We start from the raw sequence: 15,728 nt of genomic DNA, 5'->3' as shown, positions 1-15,728 counted from the left end.
ATGTCACACAGATGTCTAAGAAGTCTCTGGACATCAAAGTGTTTCTGTATGTGTTCTTGACACATAGGGAGAAAGATCTGAAACAAGTTTATTCTATTTATTCTGTACCATTAGTACAAGAAGCTAATTACAGAAAACTAATAGGAAGCATCAGTCTTCACTTTTGTCAGAAGTGGGAGATGCGAGTAGGTGTACTGCTCCCTAGAAGAGAAAGGTTGATGGTAACTTACTTATTTTAGGAATCGACCTAGAGGTGGAACAAAAGTGTTCATTTAACTACCTGTCAAACCACTAGCATACCGCTTTCTGAAACAGATCCAAAAAGTGTTCTAACAAGCACCATCACAGAGAGATTCCAGCTCCAATGAGTCACTGTAACAGACATGCAAATACACGTTCTGCAAATGTTAACTGGGTATGGTGTTATTCTTAGCAACTTGTAGAAGTGCAATTATTAGAAATATCCAGCCATGGAAGTGTGGATCGGTATGAGAAAGGATAATGTACGATTTCAGCATTGTTTAAAGCCTGTAAAGCTCTGTTTAGCTTGGACATAGGTCTCATAACAAGTAAGGGACAATAGCAGGGCTTACGGTGGTGGAAATGTTATTACTGGTTCTAACTAGAAATTTTCTATTCTGCTACGTTGCAGTCTTTTTACGAATGTACTTCCAAACCCATTTCGCAGAGCTGTCTATTTAACTGCCAGACATAAGTGTCAAGAAAGCAGCAAAACACAGACAAAATCTTAAGTGAAGAATTAGATACAGAGCAGGAAACCTTTGGCTTCTTAGATTCAGTCCCGGATTCATTTGTTTCAGTCTTGGGGTCTCTGGAAGAAAGCCAGCATAGTGTGCAGATATGATTTTTATTGTCCCCTGCTGGAAAACTCTCTCTGTTGGGCCTCTTTGCTTTCCCCTGTGGCATGCAGGGAAACACAACGAAACTGGGAGATCCTCAGTGCTGAGCTGGCAACTGGAGAGAGCTGAAATTGAATCTGTGGCAAGATCCTATCACTTCCTAATTCTATTTAGGGCAGAACTGTTGATGCAATGGCCTATCTTGAGGTCTTTTTGAGCTCCCAGTTCTTGATTAAATAAATAAGGAAGTATGATAACAAATAAAAGTAGTAATAGGAAAGAAACCAACAACCCTGAGTTCACAAAAGGGTAGCAAGATTTCTGTGTAATATAGTACACAATGAAAACTTCAAGCTGAGCTTAAACTTTTGAACAGAGGTTTGAAAAAGCCCCAGCTTAATATGTTGTGTAGATCAAATTCACCAGTGGAGTAAATGAGTATTGTCCCTGTGTTCTCAGCTGAGCTTCAGCAATGTGTTGTATTTCAGCTTAGCATATTCCCACAGTGCTGTTTTGCATACTATCTATCCATATAAACTGTTGTAGAGTGCATAAAAAAAGTATCTGTTCTTTGGGTTTCTTAGTGATTTACATCCTCTTTGTATGTGTAGAAAGACAGAAAGGCAGGTTATCATCAGGTCTGTATCATATGGGAGGATGGACTTCAGCTCTGTTTCACGGAGACTTGTCTGGAGGAGATACACTTAGTTTTTTCCAACTAACATGGTCTGTATCATATGGGAGGATGGACTTCAGCTCTGTTGCACGGAGACTTGTCTGGAGGAGATACACTTAGTTTTTTCCAACTATCATGGTCTGTAGTTAATGAACCTCATCTGTGAAGCAGCTCAACATATGAGTTTGAAACAGTGTTCTAATTCACTGCATTGAAAATCAGCTAAGTCATATGCACATTTGTAAGGGCTTGCTAGGTGCTGAGATTCTACATTGCAGACATCTCAGGTACTAATTAAATCTTACTGTTGCTTGATGAGCTCCATACTTTTGTACTGTGAGAATTCTTTTCATTGTGTCAAAACATAACCCATTAATCTTTCCAGTGCAAATGTATTCATTAGTAAGAAAAAAAAATCGTAGGAAATCTGAGGAGCATGGATTCCCTTTCATCTTAAACTAAGTAGGTGTTGTCTCAAAGTTTTGAAATAGCTCGATTGACTTGTCACTGCCAACACTGCCTTTTTATAGGTGATACTGACTGTTATGGTTGAAGAGGAGATAGGTGAACCAGGGTGCCATTTTTCTGCTTTCTGACTTGTCAGTTATTTCATAATAAATAGGATGATCAAATGAGGGATCATTTGGTGGCAGCCAGTCAAGCAAAAAGTAATAAGCCCTTGAGAAAGTCATCAGGAGGAACTTCCTACTTGTGAGTACTTTGTCCAGCATCAGGGGTGAATCAATACAAATGCTGGCACAGAATACCATGGCATCATTTTTTACAGATAAGCTCTCTAAGAGTAACTTACCAAGTCATGGCAGTCTACCTAGGCTCAAAACGTTGAGATAATTCAGTGTGTCTGTACCAGCTCATCTTCCCAACCAACCCTGCTACCACTGGGAGGAGTAATTAAATAAGACTTTTATTTTCTTCTGTCCTAAAAGAAAATAATTGTTTTTGTCTTTCATGTGACTTACTGATTTAGGTTTGCTGAGTACGTTTTTCTTTCAGTAACCTAACAATTTACATGCACAGATCATTTGCAGGGAAACTTGACAGACCTGGAAAAACATCCGCAAATCTCCTTCTTTTAATTATTTTATTTTTTAGCAAGTTGTTTGTAGCAACTTTGGCACACTTCTGCCAGGAACTTTAAGCATTAAAAACAAGCTGTGTTTTGGAGAATATTTTTGATACTCACTGATATAATTTGACATATCAAAGGATACCGTAAAGTTTTATTCCTGTCAAAAGCATATTTTCTTCTATCAGACTGCTTTTGAAATGCTGCACTAGATATGCGTTCAGGAGAGCTTTCCAACAGAAAACAAAAAAGCCTGAAAAGATTTGACCTAAAAAAGAAACACCTTCGCTGCTAAGATCTGCCTGGCCTTTAGCCAGCAGTCCAGTGCTCTTGTGAAGAAATGGGGTCTGGCTATCACTTGTGTGAGAGGGAGCAGCAGTGCCTGACACCTGGGAGAGCTGGGGCTCCGATTCATCACCCTCTCACTGTAGGCAGGGCTCTGCTGGCCTTCTGGGAGATAAAACAAGGAATATGCAGGAGGCAGTACTTCGGCTCTGCTGCTTACAGCTCTTGGTATGGCATCCAGCAAACTGCTTGGCTGTGCAGGGGAATGGGGAAAGAGAAGATGAATGTGTCCTGACAAAGTACTGTTGTTTTGGCAGTGTGCAGCCTGTAGGTTCCCAGATGCTCAGAAGCCACTTCCCGCATTCCTGCTGAATTGCTCTGCTTCTCAGCTGCTCTGTACTGACTTATAGCTACAGAATGCCATCTTTCCCTAGATCCCAAATTGTAGGGAAGCTGACTCTCAAATTGGAACTCATGCTCATTATCTTACCAATAAACCTTTAAAAAATGAGGCTGTAAGTCAAACGTGATGCTTTCATTTCTTTTTTGCCTTTTTTTGTTGTTTAGAAAAGTATCTGCCTGAGAATATATGTTAAGTTGCCCATTTAGATATTCAGTAGCTAATACCGTTAAACTGCTAAATGCTGGGATGGAAACAACAGTGGTATAACAATGTTCTGATAATGCAATATCAGTGACCAGGAAAAACATAGGGAATTTTTAGTGCACAAGGGACATGGAGTTGCTGTGAAAAACAACTTAGTTTCCAGGCTGTCTCATCTCAATGGATGGTGAACTATACAGTTACTCTTTTTGGTTTTACCTTTTGACTGAGAGTGCACCAGCTCCAGCAACAGCTACATAGGTGGACAACAACATCCAGAGAGGGTTCATTTAAAAATTCAGATCAATATCAACAGTAAATGTATACATTATTCTCTTGGCCCTAGTTATTACCCAGTTCTGCACAGAAGGCAGGGCCCTGGAAGTAGGTTTTGGCAGGTATGTAATTCTCTTGGTCTTTTTGCATGTTTATCTGTCTATTGCTAGAGTACAGAAAAGGATGCTGCTAATAGGCTGCTGTGCCATGTAGGCTCAGGTAGAGCTGCCCTAAAAATCAGGAAGTGGGTTACAGGCAGAGAAAACTAGGTCTAAGGCAATCCCAATCTGGGATAAGGCTTGAATAACGAGACTTCAGATGCTAGGAGCAGGTATTACTCTTGTGTGGGCTGAGGGGTCTCCTATGCGCAGGTTTTTTGTGTCTGATTTCCATTCTGAGCACCATTTCATTCTGTGGTACTAACTGGGATGTGACATCATTTTAAAGCATTTACTTTTTTGCAAATACGAGTATTGCACTAGATGAAAGCTGTAGATTCTCACCTCCACTCTAGGTGGGCAAAGGTTACGAAATGCTTATGCACCGTGCAAAGAGATACTGAGCAGTGCAGAGCTTTCATAGGCTGTGGCTACATGGAGGGCAATTGCACTCTATGCCATACCTTACACTTTATTGGCTGAAGTGGTGGAAATTGCAATTTTTTAATAATTTATCAACAGGATGCCTGATTATGAACCGTTATATCCTGTGAGACACTGGCTAATGACTCCCATGCTGGAATGGTCAGAAAAATACAAAGTTTGAAGCTGGTCGTTGAGTTTTATTATTTCTTGATGCTTGCAGTGTTGAGTTTACTTGTAGTGTAACTGTGATGATATTTAGAAAATATGTCTGGTTAGCACAATAGGCAATTTAAGAGCAGACACATGCTTACTGCTGTATTACACAAACCATAACTTCAGGCTCCAGAATACTTGATACAGTATTCTGAGCTTCATTAATCCCTTCAGCTGTAAGATCTTTCCTACATTTCAGTGATCAGAACCAGGACATAAGTGACTAGCAAGAAAGCTTTACTAATGCGTTGTGATTAAACAACACAGTGAACCTTGCCAACATGATGCCAGTCTGTAAGTGCATTTGTAAGTAGCATCCATTTAGTGATACAGAGTCTTCAAGAAATCTAAAGCTGTTTTCTTTTTCCTGTAGCACACTATGGGGTTCCAACAAAAGAAGTCATTAAACATCTCACAGAAGTCTGTAAGCTGAAAATAAAAATGTCTCAGTTAGACCACTGCAAAGTATTTCAATTCCTAGCTTTTTCCTTCACATTTCATTCTCTCGCAAGAATGTTCATGTCCAATTCATAGAATCATAGAATCATAGAATCATAGAATAGTTAGGGTTGGAAAGGACCTCAAGATCATCTAGTTCCAACTCCCCTGCCATGGGCAGGGACACCTCACACTAAACCATCCCACCCAAGGCTTCATCCAACCTGGCCTTGAACACTGCCAGGGATGGAGCACTCACAACCCCCCTGGGCAACTGATTCCAGTGCCTCACCACCCTAAAAGAAAAGAACTTCCTCCTTATATCCAATCTAAACTTCCCCTGTTTAAGTTTTAACCCGTTACTCCTTGTCCTGTCACTACAGTCCCTGACAAAGAGTCCCTCCCCAGCATCCCTGTAGGCCCCCTTCAGATACTGGAAGGCTGCTATGAGGTCCCCACGCAGCCTTCTCTTCTCCAGCCTGAACAGCCCCAACTTTCTCAGCCTATCTTCATACGGGAGGTGCCCCAGTCCCCTGATCATCCTCGTGGCCCAATTAATTATCCTTCCAAGTTTTCATCTTGAAAGTGTAAGACCAGGATGGTTTACCAGTTTCAGCTTCTTTCTCCAAACAAACAGAAGTTTAATGTCATGAAATTCATCAAAAGATACAGGATCTGCAAACTTCTCAGTTCCAATAAATAGACCTTTTTTTCAGTACAAAAACCTTAAACAGCTTTTTACCAACTCTCCTAATGTTTCTTGGTATGACTTTTCGGGTTGCCGGCATTAAAATGAGATTCAAATAAGAGTGGAAGAATCATAAGTTTTAGGACTGCTGCAGTTTCACAGGTGCTTTATGTACCGTGTCCTTTTTGAATTCATACTTTATTATGTTAGGACATTTGAAGGCCCATCTTTTTTACCAGTACCTGTTTGTTGGAGCGCAGAAGCAATGCAAATAAGCTTGTGAAAGAGCTACGATTTAGTACCTAGAATCAGCAGTAAAAACAAAAGCAGTCCTTGGGTTTTCATTGTAGCGATGCTTTCCTGTGCCTAAATGATATTGACTGTTGTTCTTATTGGAGAGGAAATAAGTATGTGCTTGGAGCTACTCAGACAGCTATTCATCATTCTCTCAGGCGACAGAAAGAATCCACATGCCAGAATGCAAAATCCAGTGGCAGCTACAGTTGAGGAAAATCAGAAAGCCTGTGTTAGAAAACTCACAGGCTAATCAGAGTCAAATTTCCAGGCATGATGCACTTCTTCACAAGCATTGCTTTAGGACATAACTCAATTCTCAAAACACCACAGTCTGCAACTTAATTCAAGCATTTAGGAGAAAATGAGGGTCTTTAAAATATACATTTCATTCTTTATCGCTTTCTAGTGAAGCTTTGGTGGAGCACTGTAGTGAATAATGATAACATTCGTTCTTAAAATCTGATGCTGGCTCAATCGTTATGGCGAAATAGGATGAGGAACCCTGCTGTGAAAGGCGATGAGACACCATTAATAAACATCATTTTTTACAAGGTAAGAGTGAATATTGTTGCTTGGTAAACTCACTATTAATATCTGTAAAGGTAAATGACTATTGCGTGGTTACTTTAGTTTGTTGAGAATCATGTAGGTTTGTAACCACTGACTTAAATCCGACTGCTGGTACGAAACAATAGGTTAAAACCTATGTCACTGAATTTGTTGCCCTAATTAAGAGTCAATTGGAAAAATTGACTATAAAAAATAAAGAAAATAGGTACAGACTGCCAGATTGAGTCTTAAGGGTATCTAGACTGTAAATCTTACACAGTAGGCTCAGAGAATCACAATAGGCTCTCAGGGTGCAGATAAGATAGAAATCATACTAAACTATATTCAGGCTCTACTTTGATTTACATCCTCTTGGCAGCACATAGAACATGCTCACTCTTATCTTAACCTAGCATACCTATATTTATCCCCAAATAGAGACAAATACAGAAAAGGATAAGCAAACGCAACTCTTGGACAAGTGCCTTCTACCTTGACCATGAAAAGTAGAGTAACTGGGCTAAGATTAGCACCTATGTTACGGAGTATGCTTTCTGTCATGTTGGTTCAAGCTCTCATTGATTTTTAATAGACTTTTATTATTTGAATTCTCTAATGAGAAACACTGTTTCTACAAGATACTGCCAAAATTAAAACTATAAAAGAAAGTAACCATTAAACTATCTCATTCTTAACTGGATTTGAAAACACTGTAAGATACTTGTCATTGCTAGTTTTCATACATTATTAAAAGCTTCATATTCTTATTATAATGACTATAGGAAATGTGGAACCTAATCTGAAGTCAATAAAACCAGGAAAAACAAAAGCTTTATCAAGAAAAATGAAAGCACTGCTTGGAAACAAAAGCTAATTAAAAAATTCTTAAAAATGCCCTAGAGAGAGACAAATGTACTGATAGTAGTCACAGTCTGTTTAATATTGGCAAGTATGTCTAACATGACAGCACATTCAAACCAACCTTCGCCTGTACAATCCAGCATCTGGCATGGGTATAATGATAAGACTTCATAATATTTATTAAAAATCTTATGCCGATTAAACTACATATAAAAGCATGTCATCTTGAAGCATTACCGTTCTTTCCATTTATTGATAAAGATCTCACAAGTTTTTTAATTTGTCGCTTTCATATGTTTAATCTCATATTAATTTGCGAGAGTATTTAAGTGATACAGCATTAATGAGGTTTATGCCTGTGAAGAAACACAGGGGATTTCTTGTTCCTCCTTGAAAAAAAGAGTTGAAAATACCTGGGTTAGTGTGAATAGCTAATACTGCTAAAACTAAAAGAGTTTGGGTTTTTTTTTTAATTCATGTGAGGATTTCTCTAGCAATTTCTGCTTTGATATTTCCTTATTCACTGGTCTAAAAACAGTATCTTCCTCCAGCTCTTTTCTAGAAAATATACAAAATCACCATATGGGACTATATGAAATACATTAACATAGAACCTCATAGCTTACTATCTCCATGATTTCATATCCAAATATGGAACAAAAGAGGTAATACATTTTTCCATATCTAGCCTCCATTGCTGGATGGGTAGATGTAATAGAGTGCCATATTTTGTGTCTCTAACAGAACATGTTTTCCTTTGCCAAAATACCACCCACAAGTTATCTGCAGCCACCATGGCAAAATTGAGTGTCTACAGTTCTTGTCATTTCCTTTCTGCAGACAGAGAAATCCTTTCTAAAAAAGTTAACATTTTCTATAGTTTATGTAGGGCTTCCCCCACAATGATATAGCATGTCAAATCGTATTAACTCATGCTTCGTATCTGTGTAACTCTGGCGAGGCCAGTGCTTTAAATGCATACAGCTTTTCTACCCAGCAAAGACCACAGTTGAGTCCCTGAGTGCACTAATGAGCCTTAATGGCCCTGACCAATATCACCTGGGTCTCCTCACACCCACAGCCCCAAAGATTTCCTTAAGCTCAGCCTGAGGCTGCTAGTTTTTTTCTGGTCTGTGCTCTATTAGTGCTGGTTCACTTCTTGAGCCAGAGCTCATCCTGGAAGCTGGCTTTCTGTCTTGACTGTAGATTTGCTTTATCCCTGTGATACTGCCTTATAAACTGGGCTCTCAGTTGGACCTGGCCACCATCCCCAGGGCTGCGCTGTTTGCCTTGCTTAGGTATTGTGTGGCACATTATGTGGCTAAAGCAGCCTGTGCCCTGCTGGATGTGGAGTGCCCTTTGCCCAGGCTCGCTTCTCCTTAGGGTGACGGGCTGCTCTGGCTGCTCACTGGGACAGCTTCCCTCGGAAAAAAAGTCAGTTGGGCGCTGGTGATGAGCACGCTGTCAGGGAAACGCAGGAGGTAATTTTATGTGCTTTTTCTCTTCCCTTTCTCAAAACTGCTTCAATAGTTAAGGTAGCAGCCTTTCCACAAAGCAAAGCTGGTGACCCCTTTTATTTACTTGTATGCATTGAAAATACACAACTGTAATCATTCTAGCTGTAGTACTCGTTTTTGAATATTAGGAGACAAGATTTTCTTTACCTCATCATGTATTTGATTGAAATACCAGAATGACTGTTCAGTTCTGGAAAATGTCGTTTTTGTAGGGAGTACATCTACCTGTCTCTTTAACCATTTATTGGTGGATGGATCTCTACCCATCTACCTATTTCTCTATCTTTGTATTTTTACATCTAACAAAGCTTAAGTAACTGTATAAAGTAAATTTATTGTTTAAAATCATTTTGTATTAGAGGAGTTGTGAAGAAATTGCATCGGACTTAGACATTACAGTCCCTTCTGAGATTAAAGCTGCTAAACATACATATAATAATATATTTATTTGGGACTTTATCGATACTTGTTAAACCCCATGAAAATCTATTCCTCACAATTTTCTGTGACATTCAATGTATTTTCAATATTTCCATGAGCTGTAGGTGTTGCATTAATACAACCTGGTTAGTGATGGAAGTTAAAGCCAACACACATGATATTTCAGACCTCTAAGTCTTTGATACCCATGATAAAGCATGTTGTACCATGATATAGCATGTTGTCCCCTCCCAGTGGTAAGCAATTGCCTGATCTTTGCAGACCATCAGAGTCTCCTCTGAGGGCAATACTGTTCTAATTTAAAGTTTTTAATTTCCTTTTTACTGAAGTGGTTAAGAAACAGTAGAGCAAAATGAAAGGTTTCGACTTCAGAGCCAGCTGTAAAGCACCAAAGAAGGGAAATGGGAAAGCTACAGTGAGTGTGGAGAACTTCAGTATAATCATGGGCTGTGGAGTCTTACCCATACAGCAGAAGCTAGAAAGGGAACAACTACATACTTTTCACTCTGAAAACCTGATTTTAAATCTTGTATTTAATCAGTAATTCCTGTATTTGAGGAAACAGCTCACTATAAAACCATTTTTGTAGTATAATAGTTCCATCGATAGCTGTCTATGTATACTTTATGTCACTTAGCAATGATGCATGCAGACATTGCCACTAACCAGTGTGACATGGATCCTACTGTCTGTCATTTTGCCATATCTCTAGAGCAATGGAGCTAGTGATACACATGGGATAACCACTACTGCTGTGTACATGCAATGCTGCGTGGTCACTGGAGATAAAGCCACTTTTGTTGCTGTTGCTGATAGAGGTATAATTCTGTGTGTATTATAGTCAGTGTTTGGAAATAAATCTTCTGTAATTTTTACAGTCCCTTTTTGATGAGAGATTGTGGAAATTTACTTACCTTTGATTATTAAGCTTAGGATTTTATACTGAGCATCGTGTGTACGCTGCCAGCAGCTGAAGCTGAGTGCAAGAAACAGAAAACTTGGTTCCTGAATTGTAAACATGCTTCTTTGTAGCTCTCAAAGTAGAAGGGGAAAAGGGATTGAGCAATGACAAGTCACACATCCAATCCAGATTGCAGTGACCCATGCTCTTTATTCTCAGTGCAGCATAGTGACCTATTCATAATAAAAAGAAAATAGTAATATTCTGAAATCCAATGAGTTTGTTTCATGTTTTATCAAACATGACAATGGACTTCTTTGTACATTTAAGATAATACATTCAGCATGCAAATGTCATGTTGTCATTCTGCTAAGGGATTCCTCTGCAATCTCAAGTAGGGACTGGGAAAAGCCTTTCTCTTTCAAGGTATAAAGGTGAAAGGAAAATCCCCACCAGCATAGCTCGGAACAGCTTGTTCCCAAAGTTAACTTCAGAGCTGAATGCAAATTGGACACGTGTTTTCCAATACCTCCTCTTGTTTATGCTGAGCACTTCCTTTTTTTGTCATGTAGAAACCTGGCTGTAAATCAGCTGTATCTTTAAGCACATACTTCTGCTCAGGAAGGTATCTCTTGTGGTTACGAGTACTCTGTGACTGGCAGACTGCTCTGCGTAGTACCTAAGGTCTAGCAAAACCTGTGAACTTTCAGTCTAGCACTGCATTGTTAGTCTGCAATTATGCAGAACGATTGGCCAGTGACTTCACTGGTCTGTTGTTCTGGGTCTGTCTTTTTCTCCCTAAGATTTGTCTGTATTGGAAGTCTTCTAGAGTAGACTTTGACAGTTGCTATGTGTCGTGCATTGCAAAGCGATTCCAATTCTTCATCGAAGCCCTAGTACAGGGGGCATAACTGCTGTCTGTTTATCCACAGGAGTTATTAGTTTCATGAATACCACAAACAAAACAAAAAGCTCTCAGGTGGCTTCCTCCTGTCTTCTGCAAATACTTGGAAAAAGAGAGCAATACTGCAGAAAGTAGATCCTTACCTCTCCCTCACCACTTCCCTTCCCAGTCTTACTTCTGCGACTAATAGTCATTAAAATGTTAGAGTTCCTCTGTAGGTAATATAGCGTGGTAATGTTCACAAAACAGGGAAAAATATATGTTGGAAGGCAGTGGATAAATTTAAATGCTGGCAAGAAGCTGGATCTTGTCAATATTTAAGATAACCTCCCATGACTTACCAAGCTACTGCTGTCAATTCATAGTCACTGCTTCAGTTTCTTGTAAAACCAAACAGCAACAAACTATTTCAGGCAAAATCAGCCTTAGGTGAAGGAAGTGCTTGTGTCCCCCTATCATTGGTAATTACTAGAAGGAAATAAAAAATAATCATTGGTAATTACTGGAAGAAGGGAAAAAAGGAAAAAAACAGTCAAACAAAAACCCCTCAAAACAAACAAACAAAACCAAACCCCAGGCCAAGAAAGGTGTGTGGGGGTCCAGTGGCAATGCTGGCTATACTCATTTACAACCTAATGATGAAAAGGAAAGTAACCAAACCAGTTTATCTTGACAGCTGAGAACGCCTAATAATCTGTAGCACTTGTTTTCATTACTGACAGTGTTTTTTGTGAGATGCTTGATGAGAAACAATGCCAGTAGTTTTGAATATCTTCTGTTTGTGCTCTAGGTATGGCTCTGGAAAGTAACATTGGTGTGGATGTCACGGATGCAGCCTGGAAGGGAAGGTAGGAATGGATGCTTTGTTTTTAAAGGACATATAAAGTAATTTATGGAAGTTTACTGGACTGCTGCTTTTAGAAGCTGAGTGATTCCATATGCAGTGTCATATATTTTCTTTTAAGCCTGCTTCTAAGCATATTAGACCTGTTTATGTATTTAAGCTATTATCTGACTGAATTATATTTGTGCTTGAACTTCTTGATGAGTTGGAGCTTTTCTCTCCAGTATTTACCCCTAATTTTTAATGTTAATTTTAATCTTTCTAAGATTAAAATATTTTAAAATATTTAACATTAATGTCATTCTATTGCGTTTTAAACATTTTTGAAGGGTAACCTATGATATTTAGAGAATTGTTCTACATATCAAACCTTTGCTAGCATGTACACAGATGAGATTTGTCAAGGAAGTGACCCATTTGTAGAAAGAAATAGAAAATGGAAGTCCTTAATTAAAGGTGCTTCTGTAGATAATTCACAGGAAAGGAGGAAAAGCACAGAAGATAAAAGTGAAAAGATTAATTCCAGAGATTGGTAGTGAAATTATAACCCTGTATTTTCTGCGCGCAGTTACAAGCTGTAATGGAACCCAGGGAGTTAATGCTGCATTTCTCCATGTTATTAATGGCATTAGCTCTTAATGAATCAGGGGGCCAGATACTAGACTGTACAATAGCTTTATTGAGGCTGAGAGCTTCACAATAAGAATGTTTGATTATATTTGTGAAATAATTTACTCATCAAGCAGTGCTATTAAATGTAAGATGCCTTTACAGCACTGTTTCTATTGTTGTTTTCACATTCTATTTTGCTGGCAATAAATCATTTTGAAGCAATTCATTTTTTACACATTGAGAGATAGACAGCAGATCTTGAACTCAGCAGGTGACACATTAAATTCAGAGACATGTCAATCACATTTAAAGCATATGGCTAACTCCTACAGCAGCTCACTCCAGCGGAAAAACAGTTCCTATGCAATTCTCTCTCCATGTCAAGCTGAAATAGAATTTTATTTTTCTTCACCTAGATAAAGTACTCCTTATGAATATTCCATGCTTTTTCACATAGTAGTAATGAAAGGCTAACCGGTATCCCCATGTAAAGTACAAAGTTCATACCTTGAAAGGCCAGTTTAGAACTTTTAATCAATGTTATATATAAAGTTTTAATTTTCCAACTAGAAAATAAATTGGACAAACAAAGATCAAGAGTGTGATTTCTTATCATGATAAAGAAATGTAATGCTTCAGACATCCCCACCACTGGCATCTACCTTTGACTATCAACTGGGATGCAGGGAAGAAACTTCTGAAGCCTTCAGGCTTCAGTCTGTGGAAATGCAGACGGACTTGAACTATCCTGGAACTTTACTCTCCTGGAGATTTTATTGCTCACTGCTGAACAGGACTGACAGCTCCAGCACTGTTCTTCAAGGCTGGATTTGTTCGTAGGAATTTGTTAAGCAAAAAAAAAGAGACAACTAAGTAGGAAAATCCCATACATAAATAAGACTATTTAATGAAGTAGAAAAATCCCATCAAAGATAAGCTTTCACCAACAAACTATGATGTCTGAAGTTCTTAGCCGGTAGAAAATTTAGCTGCATCTCCATTTTAACATATTTAAAGAACTATTCGTGCACCATAGTGTGCAAGCCTCACTTATTCAGACTGCTCAGTGTCTTTTTGTTTATGCTGCCAGAATTAATCTGTAGTATGCAGTGGCACTGGATTTTTAGATTTAAATCATCCAAACTAGTTAATGTTACAAGGTAATTTTGCAAAGATGATAAGTAATGTCTGCAGCAGTTGAGTGTGCTACCTGTAAGTTTCTGCTTCCTCTGTTGTTTGGTGTTACACTGCAGAGGTCTTTGCACCTCTGCGAATTTTCTTTGGATATTTTGCATCTATTATTTCAGCTAATAACTTTAATAGGAAATCTTACAGCATCACGTTGCAGGGCGTCATTGTTGGAATTTTCATGAATGTTAGGCAGAAATTCCAAACAGTGCTGCGAAGCAGCATATGGTGGTGATCAATTGCCATTTGCCATGCGTCAGGGTTGTTCAGATTTTAATAGGTGATGTCCTGAATATTTCCTTTATTGCAATTATGATTCTAGTGGGAATGTGCTTTTTTTCTCCAATGCAGCCTTTCTCTGCTGCAAAATTTGTGATGAGTATATTTCCTTTCTTTGATGCTAGTCATTAAATTTATCTATAAATGGGAGTAAAACTGAACACAGATGTGACAGATGTGACTTTCCAATTGATATTTGTAGTGGAAGCTCTTTGTACATTTTTATACCAGAACACCACCAGTATTTCCCATAAGTAATGTGATGGCTCTTGTTAAACACTTACCCGAAAGGTCAGTCACATAGACTACAGCTCTCGTTCTCCTCTGTTGCTGCTGCTTCACATTCCATCACAAGCTGACAGAGTGAAGCGAGTTCCGCATCCAGGAGACCTCCACTTCACCACTGATCCTCTAAGAGAGGAGGGATGGGACTTCTCATCTCTGTGGTGTAAGGAGTGACTCGAAGAAAAGTGGCATAGCAGCCTTGTGGCTGCTCTGCCTAGGTAGGCTTTTTTTCGGCTTATGATGCAACCTCCAGGCTGCTTTCCTTTAAGCAGAAAATGAATTTGTCTCTCTTTACAATCGCTTCAGTGTGCAGGTTGTGCTCTTTAGCAAGGTGTCATAATCAAGGTGTTGTCGCAAGCTGATACTGTGTTTCCTGAGGTGTGTTTCTAATACTTTCGGCTAAAGCACATTGAAGGCTAAGCATAAATCACCAAAAAAAAAAAAAAAAAGCTGTCTCTATCTGTCACGATTCTTTTAAACACTGGATTTCATTGCATGTTTTTTTAAGTGTTATACCCAAACCTCTGCATGCATTTCTGTATCCATATTTTCCCATTCATTCATTCATTAAGACTGCCCAGGCAAATGGGAAGAGAAAACAAGAAAGTTTCTTGTCATAAGAAATATAAAACATCTTGCAATAAAACATTTTATTGTAAGAGAGGATCAGTATTGTCTGGAAAATAGTCCACTACAGACCTGCAGAAAGGCTTTCATGATTCTATGAGAGAGAAATAAGGGATTCTGCTGAAGAACAGGATAGTACAATCTTTGGTCAAATGTCCAGAGAGCAAGTAAAGCTAATGTGGTCAGGCATGAGGATCAAGGACATTCCTTAAGCTGTGTTAGTAGAGTAAGGTAAATGCAAAGATTTCCAACTGCAGATCTGAGAAGTGCAGATGGATGCATCTGTATCCAGTTTTTGTGATTTATGTTGACAGGGCATATGCTACCAATGCTGGGAATTATTCTCCCCTGACATAAAGGTCCCTCAATAATTGAAATTTGACCCCAATGTGAGGGATTGCTTGGGCCAGTTCAGTATTATCAAATTTTCCATAAATTTTTTGAATGGATTGACCTTTAGCATCTTTTAAAAACTCTAATGTTTCCCACTGCGTCACTGTGATGGCCTAAATTTATATCTCTATCCCTGTGTAGCAGGAGATGAGGATTGAAGGTGTGCTCATGCTTTCCTTCTCCCTCTTGTCCTCCCCCGTCAACTTCTGGAAACATTTGGTTGTCAGTGAGAGTTTTCAGCCTTTTTCAAACAAGAGAATTGGTGAGATTATTTCCATCTAATGCACTGACATGATTAAAAGAAAATGAAAATCTTCAT

The 15,728-nt window shown here is 38.8% G+C and overlaps 1 long non-coding RNA gene across 2 annotated transcripts in view; it reads left to right on the top strand.

Moving 5' to 3' along the window:
• The first annotated feature begins 8,559 nt into the window (after window positions 1-8,559).
• LOC136007319 (uncharacterized) overlaps window positions 8,560-15,728 on the top strand; it is a 31,632-nt gene continuing 24,463 nt past the window's right edge. For both annotated transcript variants that reach the window (XR_010609618.1, XR_010609619.1), the window contains exons 1-3: window positions 8,560-8,716; window positions 8,802-8,899; window positions 11,972-12,029. This is a non-coding gene — a long non-coding RNA (uncharacterized LOC136007319). The remainder of the gene's footprint in view (window positions 8,717-8,801; window positions 8,900-11,971; window positions 12,030-15,728) is intronic.

This window comes from Lathamus discolor, chromosome 1 (assembly GCF_037157495.1).
Source record: "Lathamus discolor isolate bLatDis1 chromosome 1, bLatDis1.hap1, whole genome shotgun sequence".
Taxonomy (NCBI): domain Eukaryota; kingdom Metazoa; phylum Chordata; class Aves; order Psittaciformes; family Psittacidae; genus Lathamus; species Lathamus discolor.
The sequence above is the reverse complement of the archived record's forward strand: the minus strand, read 5'-3'. Positions and strand labels throughout refer to the sequence as shown.